Raw genomic sequence first — 18180 nt, forward strand, 5'->3', positions numbered from 1 at the left:
CAAGGTCAGTAGATGGTCAAAGTTAGGGTATGCTGGGACAACTCGGCCCGCTGCAAATACGGGCCGAGTTGTCCCAGCATACCCTAACGTTAACCCTAATCCCAATGCTAAACCCTATCCTAACCCTAAAACTAACCCTAACCCTAAGATATTTCATACAAAATTCAATCATGCCGGTACAACTCGGCCCCGTATTCGTAACGTGTCCGAGTTAGCCCGACTCCAGCTCAAGAAACTGTATAGAGCTAGACATTTATGTGACATGACTCTTTCATGATTTGTTAATGAGAGTGATTTTCTTGGAAAGAAACTTGTGAATTTTGAACTTGTGAATTGCAAAATTTCAGTTTTTGTGTCAAGATCAACTCCTTTCACAGCATCAAAACTTTGGCCAACCTGAACCACTCGCAATATTCATGAACATTTCAAGTGCACAACATTTTCTGGTATTACATTACTTTGTCCCATATATTTCTGATAGTCATCATTCTTAGTATATAATATATACCCACTGATTTTATCAAGTTGACTGCTATAACAGATTTTCTGTCAGATCTACCTAACAAGGAAAATGACACTTCCGATTATAACTTTTTAAAATTTTCAGTATTGGTAATTTGTGGGACTGCAAATGACCAAATACATTGGACTTTACGTAAAATAAATCTTCGCTATAGACACTGGAGTACAGACAGCGATTAACCCTGAAAAGCTCCTGGAAAAAGTCTGAAAAAAAAAACAGTCTAGGATAGCAGAAATTACACTTTAGAAAGTTGCCATAAAATCGTTCATGACGGAATCTTATGAAGAAAAGTAAACATTTCCTAAAATAAATACATATTATCAAAATGATGATACAATCATTCTAAAAGTTATTGTATGGAAGGCTCTTTGTTTCCTTGTATAAAGGTATAACAATGATAAACTCAAGTTACATTTAAAGAAACTCATTTGGGCATTATCCAATGAGCATCAGCATTTCCTATTTAATTTGTTAAAATTTACTTCTTATTATGTAATAATATGAAGAAGTGTTGTTTTAAAGTATCACAATGATTCGGTAATGGGCACTGTTTGACTTCAAAGCTTGTCTATTTTGGTCAAATGAACCAATGATATTTCAGTCATCACATGACCATAGTTAGTTTCATGTAATATGCATACAGGCTCATGCACATTAATAATAAATAATAAATTCCGCTTTTACATAGCGCTTACCGTAATACAATGTCTCTCAGGGCTTTACATATAAACTATTACCTTGGTCATTGGATTCAATACTGGCCCATTGAAAGTAATCATTCAAGAATGACATTCCGTATCTGATGTTCAATATTATACACGCATGGTTACGCTTGATCATTTCATTTAATAACAAAGGCAGCAAGCTTGATTGGCGACATTGTGCAGAATAGGATTTAATTCATGTGGTTTTCTCATGTGGAAATTTCTGAGAAACCTCCCCCATCAAAAACCCATCAATGTCCAGTCCATTATATGTAGCTAATTATTGTGTTGACTTACAAGATATTCTATGGTATGACCTCTGGACATTGTTATGTTCAGAAACTCTTTTAATCAACTTTGAATGAGGGGCTGATTGGGGTGGGGATGGGGATAAGGAGGGGGTGTGCGGGGGGGGGGGGGGGGGGGGGGGGGGGGGGGGGGGGGGGGGGGGGGGGGGGGGGGGGGGGGGGGAGGGGGGTAGAGAAGGGTGGGGAGAGGGTACAGGAGGTGGTGGGGAGAGGGTACAGGAGGGGTGAGAGGGAAGGGGGTAGATTAGATTAGGGGAGTAGGGGAGGAGGTGGAAGCAAAAGGATACAAAGTGGTAAGAAAGGGGGAGTTGGGGGGAGGGGGGGGGGGGGGTTATGTGAAGGATTCAAATAACCCATTTAAAAAAATCTGAAAATTAGCATCTAGTATGGATGGGATAGTTCCCAGGGGTTAAAGTTCAAATGAATAATGTAAAATTAAAAGTACAATGGTATCGAAAAGATTGTCACCAAATACAAGAAATGGTACAGTAATTATTTTGCTTTGGGTATTAGGAATATTTCTGACATTTAATACTGTCCTAATGTATACCAATCATAAGATACTTGCAATTAAATATAAGTTTACGTTATAAAACAAATAAAAAGAGGCTGTGTAATGTCTCATACACCTGTAGAATGTTATACTATTATGGGTAAATGTATAATCTTTGACTTTTATAAGCAGTTTAATAACTTTTCTTGTGATACCTAAAGAGAAAAAATTCACCACCCAACTGTAAGGTCCATCTTGAATTATCATTTATATTTATTCCACTTTACTTTCTTCTTAGAATGTGATGGTATCTGTCTGAGTCTCATCCTTCACGTGGCCCATTCATTCACGGTGATGGTGGTGTAAAGCATTATAAGCTGATTAGACTTGAATTTTGACAATGCGCATTCCAGAAACTAACAACCATCACAAAGGGACCGAACAATTATGCAGATTAAGTGCATGTTTTCTAGTGCAGAAAAAGGGAAAACGTGTTTGCATTGAAGATAAATAGCTTACAAATCCAGTTACTGACAAAGTAGATCAGACCGGAGTTTGGCGGTCTCTTCCTTTGATGTTGGCCCGAGAGAGAGAGAGAGAGAGAGAGAGAGAGAGAGAGAGAGAGGAGAAGGGCATAACAAGCGCACTCTGTATAGAGAGCCTGGTAGAATGCTTTGGTGAAAAATGGGTACATTGGTGTACCTTTCAAGTGCCGCCTTTCTTTCTCTGGCTTTTTCTGGCACTCTCTCTCCCTCCATCTGTCTTTCTCTTTCTATCTCTTTCTCTCTCTTTTTCACTCCCTCTCTCTCTCTTTCTATCCCTATTTTCTCTGTTCCTCTTTCTTTCTATCTCCCTCTCTCTTTCTCTCCCTCTCTCTCTCTCTCTCTCCCCCCTCTCTCTCTTTTTCTCCCTCTCCCTCTTTCTCTCCGCCTCTCTTTCTCTCGGCCTCCCTGTCTCTCTGTCTGATCTCCTTATTGTCGATTTGTTTGTTTAATCCTCTAATAAATTTTCATCCCTCTAATTATTTCTGTCTGACTTTTGCTTATTTTATTACTGTATGATTAATGCAGATCTTTTTGCGTACATGTCTGTTTTGAATGAATGTCTGTCTCTCCCTAGAAGGTCTTCCTTTCTTTGTGAATTTAATATAACATCATTACTTGCTTCGTACATCAAATTAAGGAGCTTTCTTTTCATTTCTTAATCTCTCGCTTTATTCTCTCTCTTTCTCTCTCTCCATCTCTGTATCTACATGTATCTTTGCCTATTTCTTCCTTTCTTTATGTAACTCTGTCTTTCAAAGCCTCATTGTATCACTCTCTATCTCTTCATGCCTCTCTGTTGCCCATCTCTCTCTCTCTCCCTCTCTCTCTCTCTCTCTCTCTCTCTCTCTCTCTCTCTCTCTCTCTCCACTTTGATCTGTATGTACATGTACATGCAGCTTTTCTTCTATCCCTCTTCTCTGTTCAACCTTCCTCCCTCCAATCATCCTATGGCAATAGGTCAATTGATGTAACAGTCTTGAGGATGTCTGTGATAGACACCTATAGAACAGAAGTTCAACAAGTCTCTCCCAGCCCAGCCAGCTCACTTTACCCTTGATCTTCATAGCAGATCATCCCAACATATGCTACAGAAATTCTCTCTTTCTTCTTCCTCAAGTTTTTTGTTAAGATGGCTGGAAGATTGCATTCCCATGCATATTCCCATGGTGTATCTGCTGCTGCTCCTTCGTTTGTTCTAGTTTGTTGCAAGAGTTAGAATGTCCAAAGGGAATAGAGATTGTGTTTCACGTGAGATAAAAGCTTCTACAAAAATCTTGGTCATCTTATCTTGGTCTAGTCCATCAAATCTGATACAAAAGCCATGAGGAGGTGCAATATGGGCGATGGCTCATTGGCCTCGTAACCGGGAGGTCCTAGGTTCAAAACCCAAGTCGATGCCCTACATGTAGTGCTCTTTGGTTTGGTAGTAATCCTCATTACCAGGACAAAACCATTGAAAAATATGTCATATTTTAATGATCGTCTATTCATTTTCATCTTGTCTTGGTCGAAGTCTTTCCAGAGGATGATTCATTTAGCATCTTGTTCATGCAGTTGCAAAGCATTTCACAATTTGCCTCTCATGTAACTTGGTATATACATCTTCCATGCAAAATATGGAAAATTACAATCCAAGATATCTAATTTGTGTATTACTAGTATACCTATACCCTCCTACAAAATCCGGGCAGTATGCACGTACACCCTCCCTTCAGAAGTGATAGGGGTATCTGGAAGGTCTATCCCTTTGTAGTTCGCACAATGGATCCTTTATCCACAGGACAATCCCCAGTCATCAGGGGGATAATCCCTCAACATAATTGCCTCATTCACCGGATAACATAGCTCAAAGGAGCGCCAATTTCTTAGAGCAATGTCCCCGCTTGGGCGACACAATGAGAAATTGAAATCAATCTTTGACTCCGACTGCTCTAATTCTACGGAGGGGTGTGAGGAGGAGAAGAAAAAAGACTCGCCCGTGATCCATTATTCGTTGGAATAAAGGAAGGCTAGAATTTATCTGGATTATGAGGGCAAGCACGGCTCCACATTAACTTTTAATTTGTAAGAGGGCGGTGATCATGATGATGTGAAAGATGAGCGGTCTAGTTATACCTTGTAAGTAGTAATGGAATAGGTTTGATTAAATTTGGGGGAGTTTTATAAGAGGGTCGTTAGCCCTGGGAATCATTGACTACTTACCAATGAGATTTGTTTTTCTTTTCATGATTTTTTTTCTTCATTATCTGTATCATCATCTATTCAGAGTTGTTCTTTTATGAGGGGATTTAAATGTAGAGCTAGTAAAGACCATATGCGAACTGCTACCCCCCCCCCCCCATTACTGCATTAATACTTTGATACATTTATAGATATAACATTTACATTTATCTTTTTTTAAACTTTTTTTTGTTTGTTGGCTGTTCAGCATATCTCACACTGTAATATGAGGCGTAATCAATACAGTGAATTGAAAGATGACCAATAAAAGGAACAACTGGTGCAAAATTTTGCTGGTAATTCCATAGATCTACATACTCTGTTTTGTGCAGTGTCCAACTAGTGCATACCCTTGAAATGATATAAGATAGTAAACTATCTAACGTCTCGTAGAACAAGAATCCCTTTCCTTCAAACTTCGAATGCACATTTTCAAGAAGTTTAGTAAAGATTTGCGCACAAGTTAACAGTTCCTCTTTCTCTCGAAAACTTTGAAAGTAGCCCCTTGCCTGGTCCCCTACTTCTCCTGCGCATTTTAGTTATTCTAGAACGTTGGTCTTACAGACGGTAAGTCTGAAAGGTGTGGATAATGGTTGGATATGGAGGATTCCCATGCCCCGAAGAAGGCTTATTCTTGGAGGAAATTGTTTTATTCATCAGGTAGAGATAGATCGGATCGAAAACATGAAAGCGTTGTTCTGGAGGCGGTAGAATACTTGTCTCCATTTTCTTCCATGGTGCATCATATGCATGAATCAAACTACATATTACCAAACGTGAACCTGTGTGCCCTCCTTTTGCATAAAACAAAGTTGAGTTAAAAAGTTACTAAAAACTTATTAAGCGCAAGTCCTGAACATGCGATTTATTGGTTGAAAATCAAGTTTAGTTTAATATTCTAGTTGTGCTTAGATGCAATGTGTTGTATGCAAGAGGCCCCTGAACCTGTATCTTCAGACTTCACATGAGGGAGACCTTTTTATCGTACAGTCAGACCTGTTTTAGTGACCTACAAAGACCTCCTGACTACAAAGACCACATTTTTTGTTTCCCTTGAAAATGGTTTCTCGTTGAAACGTGTACTAAAGGAACCTGTCTACAAAGACCACTTTCTGTGTTTCCTTTGGGCGGTCGCTATAGACAGGTATGACTGTACTTTCCATCTTTGATAACAAGGTTTCATACTTGGTGGAACCAACTCCAACAAACCATGGGAACTAGTCAAACAACGAATTCAAGAAAAGTTTTCACTCTGCTTTTCAGCACTCTCTAAAAACGCAATATTACGCTACCAATCTTTCAACCCTAATCAGTAGCCTGATAGTCAATTGCTGCACTAATAAGTAATAATCTTCTCTTTCAACTAAATTAAAAAATTATAAAACTTGAAACAGAGTATAAGGTTATTACTGTACTCTTAAAGACCAATTTACATTTGATCTTGGTACTTCAAGACCATTAACCTTAATGCTTAATTTTCCTAAATGTCCCTCAAGGAAAATTTTCTGAAATGTTCTATCAACGGTTTCCTGTGGGGTGTCTGACTGAGTAAAGACCACATTAAAGGTACTTTGTCCCATTTGCAGGCCCCAAAAAATGAAAAAGGTTAAATTCCAAGGGCATTTGAAAGATAATACTGATTTAGAACCTCCCTCAAAACGAAAGGGCTTGAAAATAGCTTTAAATGGGAAAATAACGACCATTAGTTGTTGATTCAACTTTATTGATTGCAATCCATTTAGTAATAGTTTGATTTTTAGAGGTACCGGTATCTGTTGAATGCAGAGAGGCAGTAACAGAAACATAATATGAAACATTTTCAACCCTGATAAAAGAAAATGTACTCCTTTTTTGTGCTTTATTATAGTAACTAAACCCCTTCTGTGCTGTGGGCGGCAAATCCTACCCAAGAACTTGAGGCTTGAACCGTGGACCAGTAGGTCCATGCTTGAACACTGCATTTGGACCATGAGTGACATCCAAAACAAATTCTTCAACCAAAAAAATGCTACAACTATTATGTCCAGAAACATGGTGGCCAAGGGATTTAGGCACCTGTACTAATTTGCTACTTCTTACCGGTTATTCTATAGTTGTCTGTACATATTCTATTAATGTTTTTGGATGTTATCTTTGTGTTGTGTTGACTGTAAATGTTTAGTACGTAGGGAACCGTGTTCTTTATTGCTCTTTGCAATATTTCCACTCTCCTTTCTAATTTACTACCCTTTCTTCTTGTTTATTACAGGCCAAAAGAGCAATACATCGTGGCGCCACAGCAGTCATCTTTGTGGTGTCGGACAGCCCTTCAGCCATTTCACAGGTAAGACTCAATCCAGATATGACAACGATGTATGAGTTTGAGTTTGGGTTTGAAGTTTTATTATCCAAACAAAAAGTACATCAATATAACAATCAAATGTGAATGTTTAACATTGAAAGGATAAATGGGACCAGAAAATAGCATTTAATGCTAATCGTGTCTGGTACCGCTAACACAAAAAAGTATCACAACAATGAATGAGAATGTAATGAATAAATATGAAAAACTATTATGCATATGATCGCAAGGTAGTATCTTTATGAAGAGAGATCGATTGCACCAGCTCATTCATTAGATATTAGACTGAGTTCCCCCTTTTCTGTCATTTGACAGGTAAATTAACTCTGAATTATTCCCTGTCAAATACTTCTGATTTGAATGTGCATCCAAAGTGGTGCTGACTTTCATATACGGTAATCATGAGCTGCCAGAGCACATTGTATCTTTATTTTGAACTTACTTTATCGACTATGTTCTTTTTTTGTGGAAACAATTGATATGAAATAAATTTGAATCATTCAATCAATCAATCTGCTGTAGCAGTTGTTCCCATGGTAATCATGCACATTTTAAGAATTTATTCATTATGATTAAAAGGAATATTGATCCAGCTTACCATAAAAGGCTACTGTATTCAGTGTGCCTTTAAAGTTTCAAACTTTCAATATTGTAATGGCTTGCTTTCATTTGAGATAAATGAAGTATAAATTGTTCAAAAAATAGTAATAATAACATAATAAGTTTGATTGGAAAAGTTCTTCGACCAGACTAGCAGTCGCCTTTGCCCTGCTTACAAGTCCATACATATGTTGAAATACAGCACAGTTTGAAGAGAATCAATGGGCACTTGTCTACATTACACTACTCTGTAGTGTTGTGACTTCCCTCTGTACTGGGAAACTGTCAAATTCTTGCAAGTGCCACGGGGGTCAACTTCAAAGGTTAATGCGCTTTTAATGACTGGTGTTGCCGAATTTGGGAGTCCCGGCTTCTGTGAAAAATGCACCACAAGTTTCCATCTTGAAGCCTTTAACCGGGTTAAGTTGCGGATTGATGCCAGCATATTAGACCACATAAAGAATCAAGAAGAAGGAAAACAAATTAAGGGTACCTAATTAATGAAGAATTGACATTTGGACCTAGACTTTTATGTATAGCCTATGACTTGTCAGAAGAAACGTTGGCTATTTGCAAGATGTTTCTGATGCCATAGTTATTGTAAATGTCTTGAAACTCTTTAATGGGAGGGCCAAACTTGAGGCCATGTTGTCCTTTTGGCAATTTAATCTGTTAATATTAATTGTGAACTTAATTTATCCTAAGAGAGAGAGAGGGGGGAGGGTGTTTACAACATGCAAATATTAAATATGAAGAGAAAGATATTGATGGATAGGAGGAGTTAGGGAAGTGAGATACATCATTTAATAAAAAGTAGCTCTAAGGAAAGAAAGGACAGAACATTAAAAGCACTAGACAGAAAATGGGGAAAAAAATGAACATTAGGGAGAGAGAGAGAGAGAAAGAGAGAGGGGGAGAGAGACAGAGAGGGAGAGAAGAGAGAAGTGATAATCGAGATGAAGAGAACGAAAATTAGGGAACAAAGTTGGGAAAGTAAGATTTAATGGGAAAAAACAAGAAAAGGTAAGGTAACACACGAACAGAAAAATCAAGAGCTATAGATCGACACAAAAGGGATAATAGATGAGCATTGAGTGAGAGAGAGAGAGAGATAGATAGAAAGAAATGATGCTATGCGGAGAACAACAGCTTGCTCTTAGCAAAAGAAATATGTTACTGCATCCTGTTGAGATATAATATTTCACGTTGGCAGCGACGATATATTTGCCAGGTCATCCATCCCCATTTGACTGAACCAACCCGACTCTGGAAATGGGCAATAAAAGTTTGTAAAACAAATCTAGCTGCTGAAACAAACAATCCAGTTGATATATGAGCTATATATCTAGTCTCTATCAACAGACACAACTTCACAAGATATTCCCGCGCAAGTTTTCCATAAAAAGAGAGAAAGAGTTATTGCAAAACAGTGATATGAATTACATGTAGAATGTCTCATGTAACTAATAATTTCTGAAATCATATTTCTAAGGATCAGTACAAAAAACAAAAAAAATCTTAGCGATCAATCATGTGTCTTTTAATACCATTCGGTCAAAAGTATTTGTGAGTGAGCTATCATTGATTGAAATTGCTAAAAGATCTTATCGATACCTTGGTTTAAAGGTAATACAAAGTTTTGGGAAATTTTGAAAATTGGGTGGATAGTGATTCTTTACAATTTTGATGTATTTGGATGGCTATGTGGATGTATTATAAGCACTAGAAAATTTAGCCCCTAAAACACTTCTGCCTTTGAGAAAAATCAAATATAAAAATTTACCGGTGCTCCCGGTAAATTGTGATAAATTTCAAATAGCGCCTACGGCCGTACAATGGTAGCTGCGACCATGAAAATCTCAGAATACGGTAGTTGTGATGTATAATTTCCAAACGGGAATTGCTAATCGGTCGATTTTAGTCAAGAAACATTGTTTTATAGTCTAATTAATATCTAGACCTTGAGAGGGAGCTATACAACATAAAGAGTTTATTATTTACAATTTCATAATTTTAGACTTGATTTCGACCGCGACAATGATCACTGTATATTGTAGGATTGCATATGCTTCTAATATGTTCATTTGAACCAAATTCATGACCCCATACCAAAACTTTGTATTACCTTAAGTTCTATGCATACATTCTAGACCATCTCAAAGATGATTGAAAAGATGATTGAAGATGCCGAAGATCTGATTAATTTCTTCATTTTTTATCAATCTTTTCCAACTGAAACTTTCAAAAGCTAATAAAAGTAATATTTTGATCTGAATTTTGTTTTTTGATTAAGCGATTATAAGGAATCTCATTTTAATCACTTTATTGATATAAACTTCTTTGTTTTCTTATGTTCTCAACATGTAAATGATGTACCAATTCCGAAGATAATCTCGAGATTCCCTGATACTGTTTTCACACTGGCAATATTTTGCTTAACCCCGTACTATACAGTAGGTGGGGTTAAGGGGGGTCTTAGCCCCACCTATAGTACGGGGTTAAGCCTATTCCACTTTCTGTTCAGACTGGTTTTTACCAAAGTGGGCTAAAGTTAGCTAACCCCACCTATAGTACGGGGTTAACTAACCCTGCAAAATAGCAGGGCTAACTCCGCAATTGTGGTGCTAACTCCTGCTAACCCCGCAATTGCGGTGCTAAGCAAATGAATGAGAACAGAAACGAAAAATAGTCCGGTACTACGCGATGGAGCGTATCGCAGCTGGCCAGATGCGAAGTATGTCCAATCATAACATACACGAGAACAGCAGGAATTTTCTTATTCCAGAATAGGCGCTAGTACGGGACTAAAAACAGCGAGTGTGAAAAAGCCAAAAAAATAGTCCGGGGTTAAGGATAGTACGGGGCTAGGCAAAGTACTGGGTTAAGCAAAACCAGTGTGAAAAGAGTATTTGAGTCAAAAGAGATAAAGACAGAGCTACAGTGAGACGAGTGGTAGGCAGTATAGTCCTAAGCTGCTTGCCAAATTAGCGTCATCGTACAGTGATCTCAAGTATCTCATCTCCATTATCACTCGCCATCCATGAAAAATGGCTCGTTCAGACAAGAGGAAGTGTTTATGAAAAAACATAAAAATAAACGTAGAAAGAATCAACCAATCTTGAAAGGGGCGTACAGAATAGATTACATCATTGTATGAAGAAACATTTAAAAGAATCAATGTATGACAAAAGGGGGGTATAGACTAGATGGCATTATCGTATGAAGAAACGTCATACATGTATCAAGAAATTAGTTTTGTAGAGGTCAATTGAGTTGAATTGACATGACAGCCGCACTCGCAATAAGCCCCACCCACTTATACGATTTTCATACGATACAACGTTCAGAACCCTGACTCTTTATCAAGATTTTATTCGAAATGATGCTCTGACATGCGTTTCGCTATTATTCATGATGTTTCTTTATGAGACGTTCAGACTTAAAGGGTAATCACTTTTCTTACACATGTAGCTATATACTGTATTGGGTAGTCTGAACGTGGGTGAGTTCAAATGAACATCCTGCTATGTTGAAGAAGCTAAAGAGGATGATAGGGAATTTCCCTTGTCTCCCCAGTAAATGGGCTCTTAAGGAGAATTTGAGAGGAGGGATTTATAAGGATCAATTTGATAGATTCTCCTAAAAACATATGCACCTTTTATTACAACCTAGTTCCTTGCATTTTATTTCAAGGCTTGCTTGTACTAACTATGCATTTGCAAAATTTCCATATATTTTTTTTAGAGAATCTATCAAATTGATCCTTTATAAATACATGTATGTAGGCTTGCATACTGTGCATCACATTAGAACTACCATATAGGCCTACTGACTATATACCATGTACTTTCTATAAAGGCTATCTGATATTCTTTCCTGTCAAAGATAATCTTCAAAGTTTTTCTTTTGAGCATAGGTTTAGATTTTTAAATCAGACCACATGATCTGCTTAGAGGTCAGAATTCTTCTATACCACAAGGGTTTGGGCAGAGAGATGAAAAAGAAAGAAAATTCTCTTCTATATTTCTGTCCAGATTTCAGAAGCTGATGATCCAGAAATTTAGATGACCCAAATTCAAACCAAATGTCATCCAGGAGCTTGGGTCAAAGGTCATTGGAATCCCTCCCCCCCCCCCCCCTCTTTGTTTTGTTTTCTATCTTGTTTTGTTCTCATATTTTTTTGAATATTTATTAGTCATCAGTTGAGAGGAAGTAGAGTGCACCTAGATAATGCCATTTTGGATCTTAGCAGATTCTTTTCCACTTTCTTGATATATTTGTTTTTTATTAAGGCCCCTCTTAAAGTGTTGGGAGCCCAGTTTTATGACAAATTTCACTTAAACTGTATTATAATGTGAAAGAAAATGTCATTAAGGACACATTTAAGCAAGGATTTTCATAATATTGATGAAAGAATACATAATTTTGGTTTTCTGCATACAACAGAAAACCCAAATTATGTATTCTTTTTAACCAATATTTGTCTTCAAACACATTTTTTTTTTTTTTTTTTTTTTGGGGGGGGGGAGGGGGGGGGGGGGTATCTTTGTAGAAGTGTGTCATAAAACGACATCCTCTTTCACATTGTGATACAATTTAAGTAAAATTTTGCCATAAAATCGTTGGCAAATTTAGGGGCTCCCAACACTTTAGAAGGGCTTTAAGTAAAAACATATCTGTTCGGAGTCACAGGGGGCATTAATGAACTCAATTATTCTTCACTGCTTTGAGACCCTCCTGCCACCAAACGGATGACAGGTTTCTCCATTTTTTCTGTCAGAATTCTTCAAATCAATATAGTTGCTTTGGTTCGACCTTGGTAATGTTCTCCCATTTTAGCAATGACGTATATGGTGTATTGCATTTCATATGCAATATTCACATCAATCGGTTACCTGTGGCAGCTTTCAAGAAAAAGGAATTCAACACATATCATTGGGCCTTTGGGTCGCTCGGGTATATTGCCATGACTATAACAGCCACAGGTGGAGTTCTCTCCATCTCCTTTAAGATGCAGAAAATCTTGGTGGATTTATTTAACCTTTCATTGAAGGGCAAGTGGTGATGAATAAAAAGTAGTTGCGTTCAAGAAAGAAAGTTATTTATCCCGTTAACCATGTTTTGTAATGCTTTAAAGGGATTGGGTATCTTTGCCTCATATTCTAAAAAGAATCCTGGATGTAGCTTATGCTGCAGTCATAATTAGAAACCTTTAGGTCAGACAGGAACCCCATGAATTTTACAAGCTGATCGCCTGTCTGATTATCAAGATATTTATGATTGGAATTTGAAATTTCAAAAACCTATTTCCCAACGGTTTTTATAACACTACAGTCTATTGGGGGGGGGGGGGGGGGAAATAAGTTTGGTAAAACTGGTCACTCAAAGTTTTAAATTTTTTTTGAGGCACTTCATGATCATTTTGAAGTGCAATTTTGTTAGGGCTTCAATATTACACCATTTCACAGACACTGGTAACACGTAGGGCCATGCATATCAGATTAGCAAAACTGGAATCATTGTCAAACAATGCCTTTAAGTAAGTGACAAAAATTGGTTTGACCCGATTTGTGTTTCTCGAGAATGTGACGTATTTAAGTTAACAATTAAACGCATTCAACAAAGGCCCTAATTCAACCAGTCCACATTTTATTCATGATTTGTGAAGAAGAAAAAAAACCCATCAAATTTACAAGGGGTGTGAATAATTTAGTTGCTAACAGTATGTATAAGAACATTTTGTATACGTCTTTTTTTTTTAATGCAAAGGGGTTACCATGGTAGATGTGAACGAGTCCTAGAACATGCCAATTCTACCACAGGGTGAATGCTAGGTCAGTTCATTGACTAAAAAAAAAGACAGATTTTGATCAATAAATACTACCTAATCTCATTGTAACTGTTCATGAAAAGCTCATGAATTTTTATTGATTTAAGAGTACGCTTTCATTTCCGTTTGGTCTGCAATACAGCCTGGCCTGGAGATCGATGGATACTGAAAGGACCTCGAAAATTATGGCCTGACATTAAAAGAAAATAATAATGATTGTGGCATAATTCATATCAGGTGGAGCATCAAGAATTTGTGGTGTTGAAGTCTCGCTTTTTATTTCTCTGTTTATTTCTTTATTTAAACATTTAATTTTTTATTTTGTAATTATCTTATTTTGAACTTGATTATGAAAGTCAAATCTTCTAATTTTTGAATTTGTGTGAAAGATTTTTGTTCTTCATTTCAACTGAATCTGTAACTTGTGCAAATATGTATTTTAATCGAATTGATTCGTTTTGGCTGGCTTCAAAAATGCAATTGACCTGTAAAAGGGCTGCATGATTCTTTGCTCTCTTTCTCTCTCTCTCTCTCTCTCTCTCTCTCTCTCTCTCTCTCTCTCTCCCTCCCTCCCTCCCCTCTCTCTCTCTCTCCCTCTCACTCTCTCTCTCTCCTAGTACAAAAGCTATTATTTTCTGATCAAAGTAGCTAACGATCCGCTTACATTCCTAAGATACACTGATAGAGGTCACATTTCAACAGAAAGAAAGAAAAATCAAATTCTTGTGTGTGTTCAAGAAGAACAAAAACATTCCTGTAATTTGTAATCCACAATACAATTGACAAACAACACATTTAAAGGGGAAGTCCACCATTCCATGAAGTTATTTTAAATGAATGTATAAAATCAGAAAAGCACCTTAGAGTCTGATTAAAATCTGATAGAGAAAGAGAGGTAAACAAAAATGAACTAAAACATCACAAAATTATTATTACCCTCGCATAATTTGGTAATTCTATTATTTCCATTTGCAAGGTACAGTCTTTTTTTTGGGGGGGGGGGGAAGAGTTTACACATTTAAAAATAGGTACACTGGAGAAATGGACACAGAAGAGCATTTTTTTAAAGGATACATGCTTGGTGCAAGCTTGAGAAAACATTTCTATTCAAACTCTAAGAGAAAATTAAACTGTTTTGAAATCTTATACATAACAAAGGGAGACTAATTTGCAATGGGAATGCTAGACTTACCAATATACATGTAGAGATCATGCATCACCATTTTGTTATTTTTTTTTATTCATGATGAGATATTTCTAAAACTTTCAATAATTCTGGTTTTATTGCGAAGGATGGATTTCCCCTTTAACTTCTTTTCTTGAGACTATGGATGTAATTTATGTTATAGCAGGTGAAAGGAGACAGTCTCATTTCCTCTGCTCGATATGACCTTAAATGACCTCAGATGGGATGTGTTTGGGTTTTTTTAGTGGTAGTTTTCACAAGAATTCACTGTGTCGTCGTCATCGACTTACAAAACTTACAATAAATCAAAAATATTGTGTTTTCAATCTCGCTGCAATTAATTGTAACTTACCATGCACTGTTTCTATCTGTAACATAAAATTAATCAGAATTTATCGGTTATTGTAAAGTTACAATTAAATGATACAATTATCATAACTTTTTATGTAACAGGGCCCAGAAACGATCAAGGGAACAAGTTGGGTTAGATGAAAGCATTAGACTGAAGGAAAACAGGACCCTCTTTCACAAAACTTGTCCTCATTGACAAACGGCAGCTTTTCTCATAAGCTAGTGCAATCCTTGCTTCTGATTGGTTATCAGCAGATTAGTCACTGATTTTTGTCATTTGTCATTGAAAAAAGGATTTGTGAAACGGGCCCCAGATCAGTGAAAAATTGAATGAAATCTGATTTTTTAAATGAGGAGGTTAAGTGTTTTATTCAATTCAATTCAATTCAAATGAACATTTATTTTCGTCCAAACAATACAATTTATAAGTAGGAACATAAATATAATTAAAGAACTTGTATTTACAAGGAAGAAGGCGCAAAACCCGAAAAGCATAGCTTGTAGTGGGTACGCCCGAATACATAAATACAATTATACATTATAAATGGGAGAAAGGAAGAAAGGAAGAAAGGGATAGGCAAAGAGGAGAGGAGGATAGAGAGCTTGGAGAAAGAGAAAAGAAGAGAGAAGAGAGGACTGCAACATAGTATCAATGGAGTGTATGGCATGCATAAACAACCACTATGAATATAACTGACAAAGAAAGCGGACAAAATATACAGTTCCTCAGTTAGATAAAGGAACATCCCTTCACTGCTATTACATGTATGTAAAAAGGTGAATATGCATGTGACACCTGTTCTACACATTTGTACATAATAGCAGTGAAGGGATGTTTGTCTACCTGAGGAACTGTATATTTTGTCCGCTTTCTTTGTCAGTCATATTCATAGTGAACATAATGGCAAGATATATATATATATATATAACTATGGATTGCACATACGGAAGACATGTGATAAAAATCAATATTTTGGAGACAGTAGCAAAATGGTACCATAAAGTTAAAACAAGCATACAAACTTTCGTTTTATTTCGCAGAAAAGATCTTCAAACCAGAGTCTTTCAATTACTTAATTACTTTTTACCCTCAAAGACACACTTTTTCGGTAAAAGATATACCGTCGTAATTTATGTCTCCTTTACGTTTCATTACTATCTGAGCAACAAAAGGGAGACATTTTGTCTTTCTCATACTATTGGGAGACATGTCTCCTAATGATAGTGATACTGAGCATGCACACATATATGTATATATATATATAAATGTAACATAATTAAAATGTATGTTTTGCTTTATAGATTTTTGAACATACTATTAGTCTTCATACAAGCCTAAAGGGTTATAAGGATTGCACATAGGCTTAGTCTATATTAAATTACTATTATCGTTATAATTATAATAACTATTATCATTATTATCATTTCTATTAACATTGTTATAAATTCTTGTTTATTAACACGAAAATGTCTCCTTCATGTGGGTGTCTCCTATAAGTAGGTATAATAACACCAAAATGTCTCCCAAATGTCAGATCTATAGAAATATTATCATCATCATTATTATTATTGTTATTTGATTTAATTCCACAAACTGGAAACTTCCTGGGTCTTTGAAGACATGCATTACTTCTAGGAAACACCCACTCAATGGAGACATATTTGTGTCTCCTTGAAGTACAAGTTTATCGATTATTTTGTCTATGTTATTATTAATGTTTTTTTTTATCATTTTTTTCTTGTGTGGAGGTATATTCGCACATGTCCTTTGTTTTTGTTAATACTCGATATGACATGCAGTGGCGGATCCAGGGCGCAACAGGTGCGCAACAGTTTTTACCATCTTCATCCCATTATCATAATTATAACTATCCTCTTTATAAATCATAATATCATTATCAATGTCATATGAATGGATTTGTATACTATAAGAAAAATATGAAAAGGAAAAAGAATCTTGCATGTGAAGACACCATATGCTAACTTTCAAAAAGGAACCCGAACGCGACCCGACCGTTTAGCACAAGCCAAACAAAACGAACCAGACACAACGAATCTCACAGACATGTGTATATGGACACAAACTCAATCAAAATATGCATTCACATCTTCAACTGGTCATCCACAAAAGGTCACATTCAAAAGCAAAAACAAAACGCGGGAACTATTTAGTTATTTTATTAGCAAGGAATTTATTACAAAGGTAAACCATGGATTAATTGAGCAAGTCTAAAATCAAGCAATAAAAATTGGGCACATGCTCAAAATTATAAATAAGCATGAAGTAGAATACATATATTATATAAATGGGAGAGATCTCAATGCAAAATATTAAATTAATAGTCACATTGAATATTAAAGAAACAATTTAAATTGCACAGACAATACAAGAAAATATTTCAGTGTATCACATCATCAGGCAAGAAAATAAAGAAATGGCAAGAAAGAGACAGAAAATTGGAAATAGGGAAAGGGAGGGAGGAAGGGGAGAGAGACAGAACAAAGTAGTGTGGTGGTGGTTTTGGTAGTAAACCTCCTTGGTAGTGGTAGTAGTAGTAGTAGTAGTAGTAGTAGTAGTGGTAGTAGTAGTAGCAGCAGTAGCAGTAGTAGTAGTAGTACAGTGGAACCTCGTTATAACGATATCGGATATAACAAAATCCTCTTATAACGAGGTAATTTTGCTGGTCCCAGCTCTTTATATTTCTTTGGTTTTTTACACTGATATAATGAGAAACCTGATATAACATTAGGTAATTTTCATGGTCCCAAGGACCTCGTTATAAAGAGGTTCCAATGTAGTAGTAGTAGTAGTAGTAGTAGTAGTAGTAGTAGTAGTAGCAGTAGTAGCAGCAGTGGCAGCAGCAGTAGTAGTACTGTAGTACTACTAGTAGTAGTTGTAGTAATACAAGACTAGTAGTAGTAGTAGTAGTAGTAGTAGTAGTAGTAGTAGTAGTAGTAGTAGTAGAAGTAGTAGTAGTAGTAGCAGTAGTAGTTTTATATTTCTAAAATATTTATAAAACTAATAATGCTTAACCTTGAAATTCTACATATAATTGGAACATACATACTCTACCCAACC

The sequence above is a fragment of the Strongylocentrotus purpuratus genome, unplaced genomic scaffold, assembly GCF_000002235.5.
Source record: "Strongylocentrotus purpuratus isolate Spur 01 unplaced genomic scaffold, Spur_5.0 spur5_scaffold_2, whole genome shotgun sequence".
NCBI lineage: Eukaryota > Metazoa > Echinodermata > Echinoidea > Camarodonta > Strongylocentrotidae > Strongylocentrotus > Strongylocentrotus purpuratus.